General features: G+C 39.9%; 1 protein-coding gene across 8 annotated transcripts in view; it reads right to left on the reverse strand.

Annotated features, from left to right (window-relative positions):
* Positions 1 to 27,459, reverse strand: part of LOC132829613 (centrosomal protein of 164 kDa-like) — a 219,217-nt gene that overhangs the window by 112,489 nt on the left and 79,269 nt on the right. The window lies entirely within an intron of this gene.

Here is a 27,459-nt window from a genome sequence, read left to right on the forward strand (position 1 = left end):
TTGTGAAGGAGCAAAAATGGTCTTTGCAGTGATATGTGCTTCTTGTCAGATGTGGGATTTTAAAGAGAGTTTAAGGGTTACTGCGGATTATATCTGCCATTAATGCTGTTGGATGCAAATCTTATCAGATTTTGCAACAGCAACAGTATGTGATGGATGGCAGTTATAGAAAGGGGGGGAAAAGTCTCAGATACAGTCACATATGGGTTAACTTCAGGAAAGGTAAGAGAGGTAGGCAGCTAGTGCAGGAGTCTTTTGTGGATATACCCATTTCAAACAGGTATGCTGTTTTGGAAAATGAAGGGGTTATGGATTCTCAGGGGAATGTAGCACGGACAGCGAAGTTTCTGGTATTGAGACTTGGCTGTAATGCAACGAGGAGTATGTTGGGTTCCAAGCGATCAATTGTGTTAGGGGATTCTGTATTCCGAGGTACAGACAGACGTTTCTGTGGCCAGCAGAGAAAAAGCAGAATGGTGTGTTGTTTCCCTGGTGCCAGGATCAAGGATGTCTCAGAGAGGGTGCAGAATGTTCTCACAGGGGAGAGGGACCAGCAGGAGGTCATTGTCCACATTGGAACCAATGACATAGGAAGGGGAAAGGTTGAGATTCTGAAGGGAGATTACAGAGAGTTAGGCAGAAATTTAAAAAGGAGGTCCTCAAGGGTAGTAATATCTGGATTACTCCCAGTACGAGCTAGAGAGGGCAGGAATAGAAGGACAGAGCAGATGAATGCATGGCTGAGGAGCTGGTGTATGGGAGAAGGCTCACATTTTTGGATCATTGGAATCTCTTTTTGGATAGAAGTGACCTGTACAAAAAGGACGGATTGCACCTAAATTGGAAGGGGACTAATACACTGGCAGGGAAAAATGCTAGAACTGCTTGGGAGGATTTAAACTAGTAAGATGTGGGGGTGGGGGGGAGGAAGTGGTAACCCCGGATTGAGTGAGGAAAGAGATCAATCTGAGATGGGTACAGTTGAGAACAGAAGTGAGTCAAACAGTCAAGACTGGCAGGGACACGGTAGGACTAATAAATTAAACTGCATTTATTTCAATGCAAGGGGCCTAACAGGGAAGGCAGATGAACTCAGTGCATGGTTAAGAACATGGGACTGGGATATCATAGTAATTATAGAAACATGGCTCAAGGATGGGTAGGACTGGCAGCTTAATGTTCCAGGATACAAATGCTACAGGAAGGACAGAAAGGGAGGCAAGAGAGGAGGGGGAGTGGCATTTTTGATAAGGGATAGCATTACAGCTGTGCTGAGGCATGATATTCCCAAAAATACATCCAGGGAAGTTATTTAGGTGGAACTGAGAAACAAGAAAAGGGTGGTCACCTTATTGGGATTGTTTGGGGACCCCCCAATAGGGGGAACTTGTAAGGAGATCTCAGCTATTTGTAAGAATAATAGGGTAGTTATGGTAGGGGATGTTAACTTTCCAAACATCGACTGGGACTGCCATAGTATTAAAGGCTGAGATGGAGAGGAATTTCTTAATTGTGTACAAGACAATTTTCTGATTCAGTACGTGGATGTACCTATTAGAGAAGGTGCAAAACTTGACCTACTCTTGGGAAATAAGGCAGGGCAGGTGACTGAGGTGTCAGTGGGCAAGCACTTTGGGGCCAGTGACCATAATTCTATTCGTTTTGAAATAGTGATGGAAAAGGATAGACCAGATCTAAAAGTTGAAGTTCTAAATTGGAGAACGGCCAATTTTGATGGTATTAGGCAAGAACTTTTGAAAGTTGATTGGAGGCAGATGTTCACAGGTAAAGGGATAGCTGGAAAATGGGAAGCCTTCAGAAACGAGATAACAAGAATCCAGAGAAAGTATATTCCTGTTAGGGTGAAAGGGAAGGCTGGTAGGAATAGGGAATGCTGGATGACTAAAGAAATTGAAGGTTTGGTTAAGAAAAAGAAGGAAGCATATGTCAGGTATAGACAGGATAGATTGAGTGAATCCTTCGAAGGGTATAAAGGAAGTAGGAGTATACTTAAGAGGGAAATCAGGAGGGCAAAATGGGGACATAAGATAGCTTTGGCAAATAGAATCAAGGAGAGTCTAAAGGGATTTTACAAATATATTAAGGACAAAAGGGTAACTAGGGAGAGAATAGGGCCCCTCAAAGATCAGCAAGGTGGCCTTTGTGTGGAGATGCAGAAAATGGGGGAGATACTAAATGAATATTTTGCATCAATATTTACTGTGGAAAAGAATATTGAAGATATAGACTGTAGGGAAATAGAGGGTGACATCTTGCAAAATGTCCAGATTACAGAGCTGGATGTCTTGAAACGGTTAAAGGTGGATAAATCCCCAGGACCTGATCAGGTGTACAAGAACCTGATTTTTGGGAAAGCAAATCTCAGCAGGACTTATACACTTAATGGTAAGGTCCTAGGGAATGTTGCTGAACAAAGAGACGTTGGAGTGCAGGTTCATAGCTCCTTGAAAGTGGAGTCGCAGGTAGATAGGATAGTGAAAATGGCGTTTGGTGTGCTTTCCTTTATTGCTCAGAGTATTGAGTACAGGAGTTGGGAGGTCATGTTGTGGCTGTACAGGACATTGGTTAGGCCACTGTTGGAATATTGCATGCAATTCTGGTCTCCTTCCTATCGGAAAGATGTTGTGAAACTTGAAAGGGTTCAGAAAAGATTTACAAGGATGTTGCTAGGGTTGGAGGACCTGAGCTACAGGGAGAGGCTGAACAGGCTGGTGCTGTTTTCCCTGGAGCATTGGAGGCTGAGGGGTGACCTTGTAAAGGGATCCAAAATTATGAGGGGCATGGATAGGATAAATAGACAAAGTCTTTTCCCTGGGGTCGGGGAGTCCAGAGTAGAGGGCATAGGTTTAGGGTGAGAGGGGAAAGATATAAAAGAGACCTCAGGGGCAACTTTTTCACACAGAGGGTGGTAAGTGTATGGAATGAGCTGCCAGAGGATGTGGTGGAGGCTGGTACAATTGCAACATTTAAGAGGCATTTGGATGGGTATATGAATAGGAAGGGTTTGGAGGGATATGGGCTGGGTGCTAGCAGGTGGGACTAGATTGGGTTGGGCTATTTGGTCAGCAGGGACAGGTTGGACCGAAGGGTCTGTTTCCATGCTGTACATCTCTATAACTCTATGACTCTAAGGTTGTTCACACCCTGAGTTTTGTGTTTATTTTGAGCAGACGTAAAGTGGATATTCCAGTAGTGATGCAGCTGGTCAAAACCCCTCTGTTTTAAACAAAACAAAAATTATTTACCGAGTATCAAAAGAAACACAAACAAAACAGATTAAGTTATTCTGTATTCTGTTCTATCTGAAAACTCAACAGACTATCCCAACTTAATGGTGCTGTTCCAAAGTCCTGCAACAATTCCCATAAGCCTCCATAAACCTTGGCAAAAAGGTAAGATCAAACACAGGGTCTTACAGAAGAGAGAGAGAGAGATGGCAAAGAGTTTCAGCATGGAACACCTTCTTCCATGTAGCTGTTTCTTTGACCAGCAGCCTCAAAACTGACTGAATGCTAAAACCAAAACAAACCAGAGTAAAGCTGAGCTGAGAGAACCGGCCACTCCATTTTCATTTTACAAGTGGTTTTTAAAACTTTGAAAACCTTTTCAAGCAGATAAACCCAGCCATCTCAGCAACTCTGCCTTGTACAACACTTTTGAAAAACACCAAGGACAACACAACTTTGGTAAAGGGGCAGCATCATCTCACCACCCTCCTTAAAAAAAATCATCAATATCCAAACTGGTTTCATTTTAAAACCCCTTAATCTTACACTGTTAGTACACTACAATGTAGATAGACATGACATTGACAGTATCATGCAAACATGCACATTAAATTCTATTACAGTCTGTTTTTCTCCCATGACTGAACACCTCCGTTCCTCACCCAAGTCTTGACAATGCGTCGCCAATCACCTTTTCTCATCCTGCCATATGCACAATTTTCAAAATGGCTGTAACAACAAGTTCCATCTCAACAATTTGGAATTTTAGTCCTTAAATTTCTCCACAAACATCGACATATTATGATCAGTGTATATCATTGCCTCAGATACATTATTGGTAACATAAACATTGAAATTTTGTTATATCAACACCCAGCACAGTGTACTTCTAAATTGTCGAATATTTCTGCTGATGAATATTCAATTTCCTGGAGAAGCACCCGATTGGTCTTTCTGTATTCTCGTCATGTTCTTGTAAGAGCACATCACCGACACCCACATCACTCGCATCAATAGCCACCTTGAATGGCTTTGCATAATTAGGTGTGGCTAATACCATGGCAGTGGTTAACACAGACTTCAGGCTGTCAAATGCCTTCTGACAGTCCATTGTCAACTGAAACTTCCTGACTTTCTTCAGCGATTCAGTGAGTGGAGCAGCCACATTGTTGAACTTTGGTATGAATTTTCGATATAAGCCACTCAATCCCAGGAATCGTAGTACTGCTCTGTTTGTCGATGGTTTGGGAAACTCCTCAATTACTTTTGTTTTTTGCATTCCATGGAGCCATTTGTCCATGTCCAATAACATGGCCCAGGAAGGTGACTTGACATTTGGCAAAGTCTTTTACCCAGGTTTATCACCAAGCCTGCCTCCAGAACTCAATTGAACAATTCTAGTGAATGTTGCACATGTTCCTTCCACGTGATGAAAAATCACCACTTCGTTTATATATATCCGGACATGACCTTATTGGTTATTGTTTGAAATGTGGCTGGCGCATTTTTCATTCTAAATGGCATTACTTTAAATTGGTACAGTCCATTTGGTGTTACGAAAGCCAAAACTATCTTTGTTTGTTCAGACAACGGTACCTGCCAGTATACTCTGAGCATTTCACTGCTCCTTGGATGCTGCCTGAACTGCTGTACTCTGCCAGCACTACTAATCCAGAATCTGGTTTCCAGCATCTGCAATCATTGTTTTTACCTTGCTCAGAGCAAGTCCAACTTAGAAATATAAGTTGCTTGTCCCACTTTTACAATGTGGTCTTCCAAACATGGAATCCGATATGCATCAGTGTTCATAACTGCACTGACTTTGCGACAATCCACACAACTGTTGGGTACCATCTGGTTTTGGTACCATTAGTATTGATGAGCTCCAATCACTGTATCGCACTTCGATTATGTTGTCTTGGAGCAGGCGGTCAATCTCCTTTTGAACCTGTGCCAATTTTAGAGGGTTATGCCTACTAGGATGTTACTTAATCGGAAACAGCATCTTCTGTTTCTAAATGATGCATATTTAGGTTAGTATTTCCCAGCTTATTTCCACATATCTCCCCATGCAATAGCAATAACTCTTCCAGGTGATTTCGATTTTTGTCTGGAAGATAACTCAATAATTTATCCTAATTTTTGACAACTTCCTTATTATTCAATTTAATTTGAGGAATGTCCAATTTAGAATCTTTTGAACTTGGTTCTTCACTCTGTGTTGTACCCAATAACACATTCTTCTCCTGCTTTCTGTCCTTATCTTTTGAACATATTCAAATGACACACCCTGGGAGGTTTCTTTCTGTCTGGAGTCCTTATCAAATAGCTCATCTCACTCAACCACATTTTGACTTGAATAGGGTCTACTAAATCTTGCATTTAAAGGTTCACCTATCACTGGAAGTAATACAAAAACTTTATCCCCAATAGCAAAATTGCGAATTTCTGATTTATTGTCTGCTTCCCATTTCATTGTTTGCTGTGATACTTTTAAATGCTGTCCAGCCAACTCCCTTGCTCTATTTAATCATTCCCGAAAATCTGGCACATAATTCAGAGACCACCTGTTTGGACTATGACTTACTAATTTCTCCTTAATCAATTTTAGCAGTCTCCTCACTACATGCCCAAAACATAATTCAAATGGACTGAATTTGGTCGATTCATTTGGTGCACCTCTGATAGCAAAAAGTATCAATGGAATTCCCTTATCCCAATCAATCTGGATAGACTTGACAATAAGCCCTCAATGTGGTTTTAATGTCTAATGCCACCCTTTCCAGCGCTCCCTGCGATTCTGGATGGTACGCAGTAGATTTGAATTGTTTTATTCCAAAGCTGTCCATAACTTCCTTGAACAATTTTGATGTAAAGATCTGATTGTGTCTCTGTGAGTAGTCATATCTAGTGAAATATTTGACTAACTCATGGGCGGCACGGTGGCACAATGGTTAGCACTGCTGCCTCACAGCGCCTGTAGACCCGGGTTCAATTCCCGCCTCAGGCGACTGACTGTGTGGAGTTTGCGCGTTCTCCCCGTGTCTGCGTGGGTTTCCTCCGGGTGCTCCGGTTTCCTCCCACAGTCACAAAGATGTGCGGGTCAGGTGAATTGGCCAAGCTAAATTGCCCGTAGTGTTAGGTAAGGGGTAAAATGTAGGGGTATGGGTGGGTTGCGCTTCGGCAGGTCGGTGTGGACTTGTTGGGCCGAAGGGCCTGTTTCCACACTGTAAGTCTAATCTAATAATCCTTTTAGCTGTGATATTGTGTAATGGAGTGGCCTCTGGAAATCTAGTGGACACATCCATTATTGTTAATGAATACTGATTCCCACTCTTTGTTTTAGGTAGGGGTCCTACGCAATCAATTAAAACTCTTGTAAAGGATTCCTCAATTGCAGGAATAGGTAGTAAAGGTATGGGTTTTACTACTGCCTGTGATTTTCCGATTACTGGACATGTATGACATGTCTGGCAAAATTCAACTACATCCTTGTGCAGTCCAGACCATTTTAGCTGGTGTTTCTTACCCCTAAATGGCCTCCTACCGGCAATTTGTGCACTACCCACAATATCTCCTTTCTGTGACCGACTGGCAACACGACTTGACAAACATCTGCCAATTTCTCATCTACCCGATTATGTGATGGTCTCCATTTGTTCATTAGGACATCATTTTTAAGGTAGTAACACATCAGGATACATCAGATTCCTCTTCCATGTATGCTTTTTGATACAACTGGTTTAGTTTCTCATCTTTCTGCTATAAGTCAGTAATTTCTCTGAACTAAAGATGTCTGCTTTTTCATCTATCTGCTCCTGATTTGTCTCAACCATCTAATCAATCAAGATCTCTGCTAATTCCACTTCAACTTTCTTATCTGTACTCTTTGAACTCTCCTGTTTCAACTGGTGACTTTGTGACCATATTACCACATAGTCTGGAAAAATCCCAGGATTTGTATCTTTCAGTAGTTCAGTTGCCTGGTTTTCACTGGCTTTTCAACCACAGTAGTCAGCACTCCTACCTTTGAACCAGCTATATCATTAGCAAGGACAAATTACATTCCAGGAGTTGAGAGTTTGTCCAGAATTCCTACCATCAACTTCTCCACTCTTCTCTGGACATTCTAACCTCACCTTACATAATTGAGCACTTCTTGTCTCACCATGAATTCCAGTTACTAGTCCCTTTTCTGGCAATAGTCCTTCAGAAGTCCATATCTCCTCGTCTTTAAACATCACAGATTGACAGGATCCTGCATCTTTTATTGTAACCTCTTTACCTGTTACTCCTGGCCTATGTGAGTAAACTTTACCTTTGCAGGTATATTGTTCAAAAAGCTCTGGCATTTCCTCCTTAACCAACCTCTGACCAGATTGTATATTCTGGTACAGGTGTTTAGCCTCCACTGTGCTTTCCATTACCACTCCAACAAAAGTCACTGGCTTATCCTGTTTTCCTACACATGTCTTCACATTGCTTTTCCTAACCCAACAACACTGTGATTTCATGCATTTTATGAACACCCCAGAGTTTTTTGCCTCCTCTTTCTCCTTCAAGGGTTTCCTTTTTGCCCTACGTTAAGTTATCCTTATGATCGTCACCGAGATCTGCCTTTCTTTTTCCATGTGAGGATTTCTCTTTTCTCGAATTTCTATCCCTCACGGATTGAAATTGGTGTTGGAAGCCAAACTTTGATTTATGGACCAACTAATAATTATCAGTCATTTCAGCTGCTAAACGTGCTGTTTTAACACTCTGCTCTTCCTCAATAAGCTTACCCTCAGCCTTCATCTCCATCCTTTTAAGCTGACTTTCCTGTCTAAGTGCCAATTTCTGAAGTTCAAACTCTCTCTCTTTCTTCCTTTCTCTCCTTTTCTCTCTCTTTTACTTTTTGTTCTACTCAAGCGATTTGCTTTTTCTCTTTCCCATGCTTTCAATCGTAATTTAAACGGTTTCATTTTGTTTCCCTTTCCTTGTCTTTTGCCTCTAATTCAAGCTGTTTCATTTTCAATTAGATTTTAGTCATCTCTAAAGATTCTGATGGCATTTCCAGCAAGCTTAAATGCTGAGCTATTGCTATAATTATCTCTACTTTTCTCATGGAAGGAGGCAGCTCCAACCCCAATTCCACCAGCTTGGCCTTATTCTCCTTTTCTAAAACCCCAAAGTCACTTCTACCACGATAAAACTCTTAAGTAACTGCAAGAGCTATTGCTTTCCCAAGCACTGTTTAAACCGACCAAAATCAACATCCAGAACAAAAGACACCAACACCTAACACTTGCTACCTTCGAGTCCAATAGCCCTAATCGCAAATCAGAACCACAGAACAAATCGTGGATGAGCCTCCAATCTATTATGAACCAGGCCAGACATCCTCAAAACATTTCAAGAAGTAGCCTAGACTCTAACTTTTTTAGTTGTTTTGAACAGGTGTAAAGTAGATATTCCAGGAGTGATACAGCTGGTCAAAACCCTTCAGTTTTAAACAAAATGTAATTCAGAGTACCAAATGAAACACAAAGAAAAGAGAACAGAACACAGGATAACTTAAACTACCTTAAAACCCAACTGACTATCCCAACCTAATGGCGCTGTTCCAAATTGCTGCAACAATTCCCATAAATACCCTGTGCAAAAAAGGTAAGATCAAACACAGGGTTTTACAGGAGAGAGAGAGACAGAGACAGAGATGGAAGAGAGATTCAGCATGGAACACCTTCTTCCATATAACTGTTTCTTTGACCAGCAGCCTCAAAACTGACTAATTGCTAAAACCAAAACAAACCAGAGAAAAGCTGAGCTGGGAGAACTGGCCACTCTCCTTTTCATTGTACTAGTGTTTTTTTTAAAACTTGAAAACCTTTCAAGTAGATAAACCCAGACATCTCGGCAACTCTGCCTTGTACAACACTTTTGAAAAAGAACTTGTTAAAGGAGCAGCCTCGTAACATAATTAAAAAAAAGGAACCCTCCATTTACTTCACAGAGTCTATAGGCCACAGATGCCATTTGGGGACTATTTGGCCCATCGGATCTATGCCAGAAACTTCAAAGGAAGTATTCCTTTCAATTTCTGCCAGCTTTGCCTGAAGGTTCAAACTTCGGCTTGAATATAATCCCAAGTTCCTAGGCTGAATTCTGTGAAACCCTTCCATTGATCAATAGGAGTAGAGGCACAGCATGTTACAAGACCAGTTAAACACATGGGAAAATCACAGCAAAGCTTGCAGGGCTTTAAAAGTATGTTTATATGGTACTTTCAGCATTGATGTAGATTTCTGGAAGTGGGTTATAACCTGGGACTGAGTGGAAAACCTCCAGAGCAGCCTGTCTCAGACTGCTTGAGCAGTTTGTCATACCTCCTGGATACTTTACTAAAGCAACTCATTGATAATTTAGTTAGTATTTCATGGTACTGCCTATTCTTAACATAGGTAAAATTCAACAGTCACTTGATTAGATTACTTAGTGTGGAAACAGGCTCTTTGGCTCAACAAGTCCACACTGACCCTCAGAAGAGTAACCCACCCAGACCCATTCCCCTACACCTAACACTATGGGCAATTTAGCATGGCCAATTCACCTAACCTGCACATTTTTAGACTGAGAGAGGAAACCGGAAGACCCAGAGGAAACCCTCACAGACATGGGGAGAATGTGCAAACTCCACACAGTGTGTTGCCGGAGGCGGGAAGTGAACCCGGGTCTCTGGCGCTGTGAGGCAGCAGTGCTAACCACTGTGCCACCATGCCACCTGTGATAGCAGAACTTCAGTACTACTGAAAAAAATATGCGGTTGAAGGTTCTCATCTTCCACTCATCAGGTCAAATGCAAGAATATCAAATCTTAAAGGGAGCAAAAATTTATACTGCATGGGAAATACAATGATAAGCAATTGCAAGGGGATTCTAACTGGTTGAAACACACTGTGGGGAATGTATAATTGGACAGTATCTCCCAAGATTTATTTAATTGAAAAGATGCAATGCATGCATAAATTCCTTTATCATGCAGAGGCTTGGCCCCAAACATGTATATATGCTAACTCCAGCAAGGATAAGTGAGCCATACTGTGAGCCTTGTCTGGGGCCTTGGATAGTGAGGAGGAGGAAGCAAATCAGCACATGTTACACCCCCGGCGATTGCATGGGAAGGTGCTGTGGCAGTGTGGGGAGATGTGGGGAATGCAGGAGGAGCGGATCTTTTAGATATGGATGCTCCTTGAAATGGTACGTGAGAATTGGGGGGCCCCATCACTGTTCTTGGAAGGAAGAGAAAGGTGAGGGCAAAAATGCTGGAAACAGATGAGACAGGACTTAATTTCTGCATCCTGTTAATGAAAAATATCACTCATGCTGCTTTTGCATAGTAAAAACATACAAAAAAATTTGTTGTAGACTGGGCATTTTTTTGGTCTGAAAGTGGCAGTCTTAGGACCCTTCATGTGTTACAATATTTGAAGTTCATCTCTCAGAATCTGCACATTATTACGTAGACCAATCCTGACTCCCTCAATCTGAATTGCAGACCAATGGTATGTCTATGGTGTGAAAGAGGTAATTTTGCAATAGTCTACTAATCTGTAATCAGTAATAATAGTATAATTGATAAAACCTAAACATCACCTTATATGTTCACTCCATTGACCTGTGGAATGCTTGCAGAATTTTCTCCAGTTGTTTTGGATTATTGGCATGTGCAAAAAGACAAGTTTCAATTATGAAACGGCAAACTGACAGGGAAAATTGAAGGACACAAATAAATAACATTCATATTTGCTTTTGTTGTGTTGTTATGTAATCCACACACAGGATGTTCACTCATGCAACAGATTAATGGCCTCAATTTCTAATCTTTGAAAATGTTAAACTACTAATTGATCATCTAAATGGGTCACTTCAATTCCTCATTATTGACAAACTGGTAATCAGATATGTACATAAGTACTTAATTTATGTTATTTCACATCTGCATTATTTTGATCATCTCCATTTTAATAACACCTTTTTCCACATCTGCAACCACTAAGAAACCACAACCCCTGTTCTGCTTCAAATGTGCTATCATCTGAAAGTTTCTCTCTAAGCTACAGACAATTCTCACTTGGAATTATATAGCTATTTTGTCACTGTCACTGGGTCAAAATCTCAGAAATCCTCTGCTAACAGTATCTACCCCAATGGACTACAACAGTCCAGGATGACAGCTCACTACCACCACTTGGGGATTGGCAAGAAATGTTGGCTGGGCTAGCAGCTTTCACATCCCATGGAAGAATAAACAAAACAAAATGCCACCATGGTTCCACCAAAAAGACATTCTTACACTGCTGTTTTGTGAAGAAATTCAACTCTCATCTTACAGCTCAGAATACATTTAAATTTGAATTTGTGGATATAAACTAACATGTCTCTAGATGTGCCCACCACATAAGAATATAGGGTGGCACGGTAGCACAGTGGTTAGCACTGCTGCCTCACAGCGCCTGAGACCCAGGTTCAATTCCTACCTCAGGCAACTGTCTGTGTAGAGTTTGCACATTCTACCTGTGTCTGCGTGGGTCCCCTCCGGGTGCTCCAGTTTCCTCCCACAATCCAAAGATGTGGAGGTTGGGTGAATTGGCCATGCCGAATTGCCTGTAGTGTTAGGTGTAGGGGAATGGGTCTGGGTGGGTTACTCTTCGGCGGGTCGGTGTGGATTTGTTGGGCCAAAAGGCCTGTTTCCACACTGTAAGTAATCTAATCAAACATCAGTTTATCATCAAATCAGTACTGGTGATTTGTTCCAATCCCGCCTTTTCTTATAGCCCAAAGATATTAATTTCTTGATGTTGCATCTTACCAATTGTACTAGGCAGTTTGCTACCATGCCTCAGTGATCATTCTTTATGTGGGATCCTAACTGCAAGCAGCAGCAGAATGTTCAGACAGAGAGAAGAGGAATCAGAACTGAACCTGATCAAACCTTTACCTAACATACTTGTGCGTTACCAGCAATGTCTGGTGGACAACACCCATCAGCAGAATTATTCCTTATTTCCCTTTTCCTGATCTAGAGGTACTGTTGCTAATCAAAACACCCATACCTCTTTATTGCTTCAGTGGACAGGAACTTCCTCAGCACAGACAGCCATTGTGACCTGCAATGATATTGACCCAATGCAAGAAGATGGCATAAGACTGGGTACCTCTTATTTCACTAGCACAAGCATGATGAACCAAGTAGCTTCTTCCTGAGGCAGTTGCGGTCTGTGTGGAACAGGTAAAACTGTTCGCCACTGGGACAGCAAAAGTAGCATTTTCCAAATAGGTTAAAGCATTGAAAAAATTTTTAAAATAACTCCGTGTATATCAGACAAATGCAGCAAAGTTGTGTAGAAAAAGATGGAATATAAGGGCTTGATCATTTATTAAAAGTGTGAATAACATATTACTCAGAGCTGCACATTCAATCAATCTATTAAAATACTGCAATGCAATATTTCATGTGGCAGACATAGTGAAATTTGTTTTATATATTTTACATAGGACAGTGTCATTTCCTATTAATTTACTACATATTAAGTTCTTGCAATTGTGCAGCAATAACACTGTAAATTTAATCGGCACATTAAGATGCGGATTATGAGTTGGTTAAATTAAGTTGATGTTGGCATAACAACTGCCGGTAGTGGAAAATACCGGCTCAAAACAAATATCCCTTTGACAATGAAGTGTGACTTCATTTATTACTCAAAGGTACAGAATGACACATGTGGAAATTCGACCTCTGATTGGAATTAGCCAGCCTTACACACTGGAAATGCAAAAAAGGCCTAACAGCACCTTAAAAGGGTGAAGTAGAGAAAACAAGTATAAACTGAAAATAATTCATAGAAATCATAGAAGTTTGTGACACAGAAGGGAGCTATTTCGTGCATCATGCCTGTGCCAGTGAAGACAGAGAAGACACCCAAGTCTTATGCCACCTTCTTGCATTAGGTCCATAACACAAAGTCACAATTCTTCACCTGACATCTCAATTAGGTCATTCCTCAGTCTCCTAAGTATGAAAGAAAGCCCAAGCTTATTCAATCTTTCCTTTCAGCTAAATCTTCCAGTCCTGGCAACATTCTTGCAAACTTCCTCTGCATCCTCGAGTACAAGCACATTTTTTCTTTAATATGGTGACCAGAATTATAAGCAACACTAAGAAATAGTCTAACCAGTGTTGTATATATACTTCTAACATAACATGTTTGTTCTTATTTTTATTGCCTTGGTTAGTATAGGAAATCAGTTTGTAACTTTTTATATTCAATAAGTTTCTCTCCCTGAAGGCACTGACTCTTATAAAACTGACAAGCAGAGAAAAAATCATGCTGGGCTATCAAGCCTGCCCCATACCTTGATGGTCAGGATTATTTTAATATACTTCTACAGGCACTAAATGTCTTAGATTTTTCTACTTAAGCTTTCAGAATAACAGTCATAGATGAGAGATCATTCAGCTCATCAGATATTGAAATTTACATCTCTACAGCCATCTTGAAAGATTTGGGAATTTGTCTCCAATTCCTGACCCAGAATTCCAAACAGAAGTTCATGAATTAGCTCAAATCTGCCTCTTATAATTTGTTCCCTTTGTACAACTGCAACTGTTTCTATCTCATTTAAATCTTACACACAGACAAAGGGATTTCAAGTACAAGTTGAGCAAGAGAATGCCAGAAAAATATTCACCATAGCCAAGCTGGCCCTTGCCTTCCCCAATCTCTGCACAAATATAAAAAAGGTCAGTGTGCATCAGATAGGCATTGGCTAATTTTTCTCTATTGTCATTTAACCTAATCTGAATACATGTGCTCACCAAGATGTCTCTGGAACATCCTGGATTACTTGGTTTATTGATACACTAGGCATTGTTTTTATCCACCAGCAAGAGTATCAGGGGAGCTTTAAGAATAGAAATTATTGGTCACACCAACAGCTGAAAAATACCTAATGTACTTGCATGACATTGCACAGCATTTCATAGTCCATAAAGGTATTCATCTGTTTAAGGTAGTGCATTGAGCAATGTAATTATGGTTTTGCTAACAGTGATTTTTAATCTCTAGTCCCATTGTTGGGTTTACAATAAATCACTCAGATTTTGCTTTTATAGTTTATGACTGGGATTCTCCAGTGAGATTAGTTCCTTGGAATCACTCCTTATTACTCAGTACTTCCTATATATTGTGCAACATTAAATTCTGTCTTTGCATTGCCATGTTCCAGAATATTAAGAACTTACAGCCAATAAAATCTTGATGATAGGCTATTGAAGAGACGACAGAGGATCAAATGTCCTTTGATACTTTGAGCTGTAAACAATCCTGAATCTGAAGCAATACCTAATTAAATACAGACATTCACAGCCATCCGGGAAATTCTTTGCTAAGACTGAAACATCATCAAAACAATTATGGAATATCACCCAACCTATCTCTATTTCATAAGAGAAAAACAAATTAAACATCAAAAGTCAGCAAGTGTAAGATGAGTGTGAATGGATTCCATCAATGCCCCATTGCATTATGAAAGTCCCTTATCCCTCATATGTCCCAAACTTTTCAGGTACTAAACACAACACACAGGATACATAATCAATACACCACCCTTTCTATGGAAAAAGGACTTTTGACTTGTGAGAAAGCCGTTATGTTTCCTTTTTCAAAAGAGCAAGAAGCTGCAGAAAAGAAAACTAGCAAAATACATCTGAGTTATCCAGGTAGTCAAGATAATAAACAGCAAATACCCTGAAAGTGGGAAAACCTGTTTCAACATTTTGAAATAATCTCCTGAAAATTCCACTGTAGGAAACCTTAGATACAATTCATTGCCTTCATCTGTCCTGTCATGAAAAAGACAGATAATTATAAGTTTAATCACATCATTTTACCTTCATCTTATTGGATGCGAGCCTCTGAGACAGACATGTAATTGAGATTTATCTTTAAAATATAGATTAAGAGTTTGATGATAAATGAACTTCGTTACTTTAAAACTCACAAAATATTTGCTACTGTGACATGATAACACTAAATATGGACAGCCAATTTTTAAATCCCATAGATCTCTAGCTCAAAAGTGTTGGACTTTGGTTTGAGAGAGAAGAGTCAAAAATGAACATTTCAATACTGCTTCTTTAAAGTAGCCAAGCTTAACAGGAAATTACAAGGGAATGTCTAAATAACATGGCTGAATCTGTCCATCATACCCTGGAAAGACTATCTAAGGGTAATTAATTAATCCAAGGGTGCATGGGCATTCAAATTCACCATCTGGAATCTACAATGTAACCTTTAAATGTCTCGATGGACAAGACTTCATGACTATTGCCGGAACAAAGGCCATCTTCCAAAATTCATTCTGCAAAGGGGAGGACGGAAACACCTCTATCGATATTGACGGGTAGTTTTGGACCGCTGATCTTGGACCATTGAAACACACGGTTAAAAATAAATGATCACCGTTGTGGACGCTGAGTCTTCACAAAAAAAACCCTCCAAGGAAAACAATGATAAGAAGCTTGTGAGTTTGTTGCAGAATCTAGGACCATCCAATAAAATATTGAAGAGCCTCCTCACACAATGCAACAGTATTTCCTTCACTCTACAATTTCTCAAGCTGAAACTCTGTCTTTGTTACAAGTTGGTATATACTTTTACTGAAAACTTAAAAACAAAATGGAACTCCAAGCATCATAGCATCCACTCTGGAAAAAGGACTGACTGTAATTTTAAAAGACTCTCCCAAAGAACAAGCCACAACCTCTTCCGGAGCTTCAAGATCAGCATCAAAATGCATATTCTGGATCAGTGGTGCTGGAAGAGCACAGCAGTTCAGACAGCATCCAAAGTGCAGCAAAATCGACGTTTCGGGCAAAAGCCCTTCATCAGGAATAAAAGCTAAAGAATCAAATACTTTCTTTTTAGATTCCTTACAGGGTGGAAACAGGCCCTTCGGCCCAACCAGTCCACACCAACCCTCTAAAGAGTAACCCACCCAGACCCATTTCCCTCTGACTAATGCACCTAACACTATGGGCAATTTAGCGTGCACATCTTTGGACTGTGGGAGGAAACCGGAGCACCTGGAGGAAACCCATGCAGACACGGGGAGAATGTGCAAACTCCACACAAAATGCATAGTTCCTTCACCCAAGAACTGCAGTTTTTTACAGTTATACTCCTTCTACCCTGTATTTGTTCTATTTGCTTAGACAAATGTGTGTGAGTGTGTGCACGCGCACGAGAGAGACACACACTATGTCACAGAATTCAGGACAAGCTTTTACATTTTTAAAAAATGTGATACTTCACCTCGGTGAGTTTACAATACTTAAAATTCATAATTTTGATTAATTTGGCAATCTGCTTGTTTCTTCACTTTAATGCATGTTCGAGTACATACTGAATGGAGAATAAAACATCTGTTTAAAAATTTAAAACCTAATTATGCTAAACTTGGGAGTAACTAAAAGGGAAGAATTTATTCATCCCTCTGGACTTGGCTGCAACAGTTGGAATTATTTACAGAAATTGGGACACTCATTCTGGGAAAAAGAAGACCTACACATAAACATACCGGACACAGGCACTAAAATGAACACCTACATTCTGATCCTGACGGTATTTATAAAATCTGAGAATGATAATTTTTTGTTAAGTAAAGGTATTAAGGGATATGAGCCAAAGACAGGCATATGGAGTTGGACCATAGATCAGCCATGATTTCATTGAATGCTTGAACAGGCTTAAAGAGCTTGATGGCCTCCTTCTGTTCCTATGTTTTTATAATTACAAGTTCAAAAGAATTAGAGTACAATGACATCTGTATATATGACATGTACTTATTAACATAGGTTGAGGTTCCAGCTCTAGTTTGATTCATCTGGCCTCAGTAGAAGTGGAAAAGAAGTCCTGCATTCTGACTACTAGTGCTTTTCTCTAACTCGTTCTCTTGATTATTCATGAAACTTATCCCCTTTTAAAATATTAAGCACAACTTATATGATCTAATTTAGTTAATGAACATTTTGTAACCCAAGAGATTCATAAATAAGAATCCATGAATTGCCACCCTGGTGGGATCTTGATATAAATGAGTTAAAATATATGCCACAATTTTGAGAGTTAGCTTCCTCCGATATGCAAGATCTAAACAGCAATTCATTGCTTTAAAAAGAATGTCCCTATGGTTTTGATTTTAAGATGATATTAAATCTTTAAGTGAAACTGCATTTGCAGAATAGTCCTCAAATTTAGACTTTTGGTCAGGCAGAGCACTGGTGAAAAGTTGGCAACTTCAAAGCTTCAGTACAAAAATGAAGAATTACGAGATCAAGGATATCATTGGTCGAATATGAAATAAAGGTTCCTATTTGCTACCACAAAGTCAGGGAACCATTCAGATAGTAAATATATTTGTATCTCTCTCCAAATGAGATTGTCAATGGTGAACTACCCATTTGATACAAAAGTCTTCTTAAATACTGGAACAGACTTCCAACCCATTAATCTGACTGAATTTAAATTCAAAAACAGAGTTAAAACACTTCAACCTTATTTGCAGTACCAATGGAGCAATGGATTTTATTTAAACAACCAACTGTGGTACCTTATTTTGGAAAAAAATTGAGTTACATTAATTCACAAATGCTTTAATTGATGAGTGATGTAATAGTGAATGCTGAGTTACCCAAATGTGGTATGAAGATTTGCTCAGGAAGTATTAGTAATTAAAAGCAGGCTTATTTAATATTATGTATGCCTAGTGTGGATATAGCTACTTCAATAAATCACACAAGTGGAAGAATGCATGCATACCAACAATCAAAAACACAATGCTGATATCATAGTCACATTGTAAGCAGAGGGAGGTAAAATTAGTCTCTACCACTATGTTCCCTTGATCCCAGATACATTTAAAAAGAACTAGTCTGCTCTCATATTGCTTAAAGGTCTGCCCTCTGTATCACAGAGTAGAGACTGGCCAAGGATACTACAATGTTTTTAAAGTAAAAATGCTGTGAAGAGTCAAAAGAAAGGTTTATTGGTTATTGTAAATGGAATTAAATTAATCAATTATGTAAATATCTGATTCCATTTAGAGTACAAACACTTTAATTCTTCAGTTACAAAGACATTTGATATAAATTCCATTCGTACACATGGGCATAGCAACAGTTAATTGATAGTAAATGTGTCACTGCTAAACATAAGGCTTATCAAACATGTCAACTCTATCTGTGGTGTTTGCTGTAAAGCTTATGTAATGAAACCAAATTCTTACTGCTGATACGTTAGTTCAAATTAAATTCACTTTACTACAAACACATCATTCTACTTCTGCTGTCAAATGACAGCAGTTTATAGCAAGCAGCATAAAAGGATCTTGTGATGTGAGTGTAATTTAAAGAAAAACTCAAAACTAAGCAGTGAAGACAATTACTTTGTGGAAAATTATAGCAGATTCTCATATAAAAAAATGCATGTGAAGGCAGGCTGGAACATATAGTGTTTGGGGGTGAAAGGAGCAGATGAAGAAGGATTTCCTCACACTTTATCGTAAACTCTCAATCGGCTCAGTGTCCCAAATTGCTGTGCAAAGCAGTAAAGTATTATTAGGCATACTGCATCAAGCTTTGTGGTGCACCATTTATGAAGCAACACAGCTAGTCAGTTTCAGTGCCTAGACCAGGGAGATTAATGCTGTCTGATGATGCTGCACTAATGAAGCCTAATCAAGCTGAAATTTTAATTTATGCTGATAATACAGATAATTTTCCACCACTGAAAATGTTTTCTAAAGACAAGATTCTGATTATTTTATTTCAACACTCTCACAATGATTTTATTTCAACACTCTCACAATGATTAAGGAGCACAATAAATATTTTTTAAAAATTAATAAACATTTCTCCACCACATAATTAAGACAATATAGAATTGTATGAGCTGGCATAAGGATTTGACAGCAAGGCTGATTTTAAATATCAATTTTGGCAGAGATCAGTATACTAGGTTAATCCTCGATTCTATTCCCAAACTCCAGGTTTACAGACAAGAATTCTGTCTATTTGTAGGATTGAGTTCAAAGGAGAATTAAAAAAGTAATCTATGCATAGCATCATCTGACTGCATCTGTAAAGCATTCAGAGGCACTTTAATTGCTGCGATATTAGTATTGATGGAGGGAAGCAAAAACTGGACATGACTCCTTAATCCAGAATTATTTCCTAAAACAAACATTTCTTGAAAAGAAGCTCAGTTTCTTATTACACTGTTGGATCCTGTATCTGGGCACTCAGTAGAACCACAATTGCTACTCTTTATCCTCTTTATAATACTGCAAATTCAAAGATCTTGTTTCTCAAAACACTCTTCCTCTTTCATTTTGACTTGATGAATCACCCACTGTTAAGACTAAGCCACACAGACCAGGAAACTCTAAAAACCACACTAAACGAAAGCATAGGCTCCAAAAGGCTGCTACAGTTGACCTTGCTTCTCCAACACAGGAGAGATTTAAATTAAAGCAGAAATATCAGCTCATTACTTCTATCAACTGGAGATTCTGATAAGTTCATTTATAAAGGTGGCAGTCTTGCACCTTATTATCTCCACAAAACCGACCTCCAACCATTTCTGTTCACTGCTTCCAAGCACATGTAAAATCACTTCTGAACTGAAACCTCCAACATTTTTCTGTATCAGATTTGTTTAGCCAAAGCTTGGGTTAGTAATAACCTTAACATTTCAACCTGATAAGTGGGAAATTGGCTACTGAAAAATATATCAAAAGTTTACCTAATGTTGTTGTGGTTCTGTTCGCCGAGCTGGAAGTTTCGTTAGCTAGGGAACATCATCAGTGCTATTGGAGCCTCCTGTGAAGCGCTGCTTTGATGTTCCTTCCGGTATTTATAGTGGTTTGTTCTTGCCGCTTCCGGGTGTCAGTTTCAGCTGTAGTAGTTTGTATGTGGGGTCCAGGTCGATGTGTCTGTTGATGGATGTTCTTGCCGCTTCCGGGTGTCAGTTTCAGCTGTAGTGGTTTGTATATGGGGTCCAGGTCCATGTGTCTGTTAATGGAGTTTGTGGATGAATGGCATGCCTCTAGGAATTCCCTGGCTGTTCTCTGTCTGGCTTGTCCTATGATGGTAGTGTTTTCCCAGTCAAATTCATGTTCCTGGTTGTCTGAGTGTATGGCTACTAGGGATAGCTGGTCGTGTCGTTTTGTGGCTAGCTGATGTTCATGGATGCGGATTGTTAGCTGTCTTCCTGTTTGTCCTATATAGTGTTTTGTGCAGTCCTTGCATGGTATTTTGTAAACTACGTTAGTTTGGCTCGTGCTGGCTATTGGGTCCTTTGTTCTAGTGAGAGAACAAAGGACCCAATAGCCAGCACGAGCCAAACTAACGTAGTTTACAAAATACCATGCAAGGACTGCACAAAACACTATATAGGACAAACAGGAAGACAGTTAACAATCCGCATCCATGAACATCAGCTAGCCACAAAACGACACGACCAGCTATCCCTAGTAGCCATACACTCAGACAACCAGGAACATGAATTTGACTGGGAAAACACTACCATCATAGGACAAGCCAGACAGAGAACAGCCAGGGAATTCCTAGAGGCATGCCATTCATCCACAAACTCCATTAACAGACACATGGACCTGGACCCCATATACAAACCACTACAGCTGAAACTGACACCCGGAAGCGGCAAGAACATCCATCAACAGACACATCGACCTGGACCCCACATACAAACTACTACAGCTGAAACTGACACCCGGAAGCGGCAAGAACAAACCACTATAAATACCGGAAGGAACATCAAAGCAGCGCTTCACAGGAGGCTCCAATAGCACTGATGATGTTCCCTAGCCAGGGATCGAAACGTTTGCAGCAAAAACTTCCAGCTCGGCGAACAGAACCACAACAACGGACACCCGAGCTACAAATCTTCAACCAGAGTTTACCTAATGTTTCTGAAGACAGAAAATTACCACCTTGCACTATCAAACACAAGCCAAATCCTCCAGATTTATTTACAAATAAAAATAAAAAGATCATACGATTGATGATACGCTAACAGCACAACATATATATTTTGCATAAACTGGCTTGACCATTTAAAAGTGTATCCACAGCTGTCATAACGTATGTAGAAACACAGACCTGGCAATTGGATAATACGCACCCAATATGTTGGAATAGGTAGTCTCAGGCACTGGGACAGCAATCTTCAAAGGGACCCATCAGTCATGAATGCTGTCATCACAAGATTTTTTTTTAAAAATTACCTTATTTTGCAAACAGAAGTGGCTGTCCCAGGTTCACATTAAACTTGTGAATCAGTGCAGGCCACTGCTTACACCCTATCTGTTCTTGATGATTTGACAATTTTAGGAACAGCCAGTCTCTCTCATACTACCTTGTTATCTGTGTGTGGCTCAACTACCTTCTCTTTCATTACTATGAATTCTGCTCAAGAACTAAAGGCAGATGCAAAATGCTCATTTAGTGTGTCAGCCACACTTCACCATTTTTGGTCACTAATCAGTTCTTTTTCCTCTTTTTGCTACTGATTTTCTACTAAAAGTCAACTCTTGAATTTTGATTCATGTGAGCTTTAACCCCCAATGTTGGCAGCTATGCTTTCAACTACATGGGCTTTAAACTCTTAACTTCCATCGCTGAACCTCTTTACCTCTCTCGAAAACAGATTATCTTTGACAAAAATTTCAATCCTTTAATAAAATTCTCCTGTATTCTCTTTTGACTATGTCAATTTTGTCTGATTACATTTCTATAGGATTTTTTTCCCGATATTAGAAAGCATTATATAATTACAAAGTTTTTGCTGTATTGTTATGATCAGTTATGTACTAATTTCACTAAATTAAGGAACTATTGAATAGACAAAACAGGGGGATGCAATTTTAAACTTGAATTTACCCGAAATAAATCATGTAAAACAAAGTCAATTCCTATTTCTATTGTAAACAGGATTGAGCTCAGTTGTAATGCTATTCCCTTCCTACCACTAACATGATTGAATAGCTTGCCAACATTCATTGTCAAAGCTTTCACATGAGTGATGACTGTGGGCTGGGGATGGAGGGAGAGAGAAAGAAAATGACTGGAAAGTCACTGCGGGCCTTTTGTCATATTTCCCTTTTTTTCAGACAGAGCAGGGACAAGGCACCAGTTCATCCTCTCAGCAGACTACAAGACATCAGCCGAAACAGGGTATATATATTAAGTGTCACAAAATATATGTATGGCTCAAGATGTACCAGTATGTTTCATGAACACCAAATGTGGTGGTTCTACTGAATGTTCCAACTTAATATGGAATATGAAACAATGATGCAAACATATGGTTTAAGTCAATTTAGACACTCACATCCTCTCTCCCTCCCCTGCTTTAGTACCAGAACCACAGTGAAGTGTTGCTAATAAATTAAACCAACAACATGAATGCAGAATAGGAAATCTATGGCTTTCTCACTGTAATTGCAGAGAGCTTACCTTAATTAAGCAATCATGGTGAGTCTGCAAGAGACACTAAAAATTCAACAAGAATTACATTTGCTCATCACAACCCTTTCAGGAGGGTTATGAAATTATCTGTTTTTGAATGGATAAAATTAATAATATTTCACCAAGAACCAATCCTACTATAATACCTATTACAGCATTCTAAACTCACATCGCATTCACTTACTAATTCCATTCAAGCAGGTGACCACCTTGAAAAAAAAATGTTAAAAATCAGAAACCGTGTTGAAACTCTGAATTGCCCAGGGCTTCGCATAACAAAATACACCATTTAAATTCTGGAAGAGGGTCAGCAGGTGAGACATTAATACATGCTCTTTCTTCGAAGATGCTAATTGATGTGCTGCATATTTGCAATGATTTCTCCTTTAGATCCCCAGCAACTATTATATGACTGTTTCAGACTTGTCCAAATACTCTTGCGCACTGGCTGGCCATTTAGACTTCATTCGTAAACATTGAGGGTGGCAATGGCACAGAATGGACTTTGGGCTGGAGATTTCAATGACCATCACCAACAGGTGGTGAGGGAACTAGTGACAGGGAAGCACATACTTGACCTTATCTTTACCAATCTGCTGGCTGCAGATTCATATGTCCATAAAAATGGCATCTCGGTCAGCACAACATCATCGGTCAAAGGGCCCGTTCCTGTGCTGTATTGTTCAATGTTCTAATATCAGTAAATGACCACTGCATGGTCCTTGTGGAGACAAAGTCCCATCTTCACATTGAGAGTAACCTTCATCATGTTGTGTGGCATTACCATAGTGCTAAATGGGACAGGAATCAAACAGATCCAGCAACTCAAGACTGTGCATTCATGATGGAATTGCATGTATCGACTCATAGGGTGGCACAGAGGCTCAATGGCTACCTCGCATTGCTACCTCACAGCCCCAGGAATCCGGATTCAATTCCAGCCTCGGGCAACTGTCTGCGTAGCGCTTACATGTTCTCCCCATATCTTTGTGGGTTCCCTCCAGGTTTTTTCTGGTTTTCTCCCACAGTCCAAAAATGTGCAGGTTAGATAGATTGAACATGCTAAATGGGGCCACAGTGTCCAGGAAAGTGCAAGCTAGGTGGATTAGCCATGGGAAATGCAAGGTCAGGGTCTCGGTGTGATGGTCTTCAGAGGTTTGGTGCACACTTTATGGGTCAAATGGCCTCTTTCTGCACTGTAGGGATTCTATGATTCAATGATTCTGAGAGGCACTATAGGCGATCAACAGCACAGAATACTACTCCAACCCAATCTGCAACCTCATGGTCCAAGATATTCCCCACTCAACTACTGCCACCAAGCCTGGGGATCAACGCTGGTTTAATGGGAAGTGCAGGAAGACATGCTACAAATGAGGTGACAACCTGGTGAAGTTACCAAACAGGGCTATTTGTGTACCAAACAGCATTAGCAGCAACTGGAAACCTTGGGTGAACCAGGAAATCCACTCCCTACTGAAGACCAGACATGCAGCATTCAAGTCGGACAACCCAGACCTATACAAAAAATCCAGATATGACCTCTGCAAAACCATCAGAAATGTCAAGAGGCAGTACCGGACCAAGTTAGAGGCCTAAACCAACTATGCAGGTTCCCGCTGCCTGTGACATAACAGGATAGAAAATCAAGTAGTGAAAGATAGTGAACATTCCTCCATGATGCACTCAATGCTTTCTATCTGCCCCCCGACAATCCCAGATGCACCTGTTCCCTCTGCTACCACTGCAGACGTCAAATCGGTCTTCCTGGGAGTCAACTCATGGGAAGCAATAAGCCTGGACAGAATCCCCGGCCATGCACTTAGATCCTGTGTGGACTAGCTGGCGGAGGTATGCGTTGACATGAAGGCTGGTCCGCTCAGCAACAGCCATATCAAATGAGTAAATAAATAAACAAAATAAATGGGTATGGAAGATTATTTGGAATAGTCATGGTCATTTCTCCTCAGAATTCTTGAATCTGAAAATCAAAATGTAGTGATCTTTTGCAAAGAAACACTAAAGGATTGTTCATCCTCAATTTCCATGCTTGGGCTAAGTGTCATGCCACTATGAATGGCATCTTGAATTGGTGCCTGATTACATTATCATATGAATAGAACAGCAAGAAACCACACCCTCCTGCTTACAAACAATTAAGCTGATGAATAGGGTCATCTGTCGCCCTGTTAACGTGTAACTGCATTAACCAACACACCCTTTTGCTCATTTTGTAACCCAAAAATAGAATTTCTTTTTCATTTTATTTTCAGACAGACACAATATGCTTTGGCATTATAATAAAAGATCTTTGCAGGGTCAAAAGCTACATTTGACAAACGAGCAAATTATTATATTACCAAAATTCATGTGTTATTTCGCTTGCTGCTTTTCAGAAAAAAAACTCCGACTTTGCAGATTGCAGTAAACAATTGGCTCTTGCCAGTCATTACATTTGCAATTGGTAACAGACTTTTTATGGCCATTCACAGGTGTCCTTTGTAGTAATTAAAACAGAATGGCACATCTTTTGGGGATTCAGGATTTGTGCTGAACAGGGTCAAAGTTTACACAGACAAAACAGAAATTGCTGGAAAAGCTTAGAACTGTTCTGAGGAAGGGTCACTTAACCAAAACATTGACTCTGAATTCTCTCCACAGATGTTTCCAGACCTGTTGAGCTTTTCCAACAATTTCTGTTTCTGATTTATGGCATCCACAGTTTTTTTTTGTTTTTTATACAAAATTTACACACCTGGAAACAAAGACAGGACCAACTGGGTCTGAATGCTACCAGTCTTTCTATCTTTAACGTTTTGGACAAAGAGAGATATTTTGTGGAGACAAATTTTAGTATAATTTATTTTAGAACTTCAATTTTGAACTTGGGAGGCACAGTGGCTTAGTGGTTAGCACTGTTGACTCACAGTCCAGATTCGATTTGACCCTCGGGGGAACAAAGTTTTCTCGTGTCTGAGTGGGTTTCCTTCGGGTACTCTGGTTTCCTCCCACAGTCTAAAGATGTGCAGGTTAGGTGGATTGGCCATGCTAAATTGTCCATAGTGTTCGGAGATATGCTGACTAGGTGGATTAGCCATGGGAAAGTCAGGATTACTGGGATAGTGAGAGTCTGATTGGACTGCCCTTCAGAGGGTTGGTGTGGATTTGATGGGCTGAATGGCCTGCTTCCACACTGCATAGATTCTATGATGTATCAATGGGTGACTTTCACAAGCGAACTGCATAAACTGGTGAACATTAGTCTTCAGTTAGAAGCATTAAGTTGTGTTGATTTTTGGCTTAGGGAAAACATCTAGAACTTCAAGAAACCTTTTGCTTTTTCCTTTTGTAGAAGCTCGATGTGTAAAACAGATGCTCCTGAAAAAAAGGAAATTTCTTTAGAATCCTTAAATAGATTAGCTCAGTGTAAGGAGCTTAATTTAAAAGCTCCAGTCCAAAAGTGTTTAGTTAAAATGAAAAATGAAGTGTTTATGCGAAGCTTATCCACAAATTTAATTCCTATCAAAACTGTACGTCTATTCATGCATGGTACTTTGACACAGTCCAATAACTTAAAAGGTCAGCACAGATTGGGGAGTTCCCAAATGAAACTCTGCAGTTTGGTGTACGATGTATTGAATTTCATAATGTACTTTCCATAGTATTGTCCTCAGTCTTCCTATCCTTGTCAAAAAAAATGACCATGACTCATAAGTACTCAATAAATCTTGTTTTTGATAAATATTATGCATGAAGTTAACAATCTGTTCAAACTATTCACAAGGGTCTAATTTCCTTGTCTTGTTTTTGTCTGACAATACAAGTATTAAGCCCATACCTCTTTTCCTCTTTGGAAAAGAAATAACCCAGATGCTTCATTATTTCACTGATCCTAAGGCTCACTTTCAGGAAGCAATGATGGTCATACCCAAAACTTAACAATTTGACTCAATCAACATAGAATAACAATGTTATACACAGAAGAACATCATGGGCGGCACGGTGGCATGTGGGCGGCACGGTGGCACAGTGGTTAGCACTGCTGCCTCACAGCGCCTGGAGACCCGGGTTCAATTCCCGACTCAGGCGACTGACTGTGTGGAGTTTGCATGTTCTCCCCGTGTCTGCGTGGGTTTCCTCCGGGTGCTCCGGTTTCCTCCCACAGTCCAAAGATGTGCGGGTCAGGTGAATTGGCCATGCTAAATTGCCCATAGTGGTAAGGGGTAAGGGATAATGTAGGGGTAGGGGTAGGGGTATGGGTGGGTTGCGCTTCGGCGGGTCGGTGTGGACTTGTTGGGCCGAAGGGCCTGTTTCCACACTGTAAGTAATCTAATCAAAAAAAAAAATTTGAACAGAATTCAAATCCAAACTTACATGTGATATCTAAAACTCTCACCCCACTGATTACTTGCTCCCATATTAATTCAGCCAATTCAAACCCAATTAATGCTTAGTTATTACATGCACTACTTATTTTCTCAATTCATTAGGTCTCAAGATTACCTTCAGATCATACTAGATGATAACATACCACAAATGATGAGGGTTGACCTGCTCATTGTTTGTAGCATTTTCGCTCCCTAATTTCTGGACTCAGTTCCAAAGAAGAGTGCAACAATG

Source organism: Hemiscyllium ocellatum, chromosome 29, assembly GCF_020745735.1.
Source record: "Hemiscyllium ocellatum isolate sHemOce1 chromosome 29, sHemOce1.pat.X.cur, whole genome shotgun sequence".
In the NCBI taxonomy this organism is placed as follows: Eukaryota; Metazoa; Chordata; class Chondrichthyes; order Orectolobiformes; family Hemiscylliidae; genus Hemiscyllium; species Hemiscyllium ocellatum.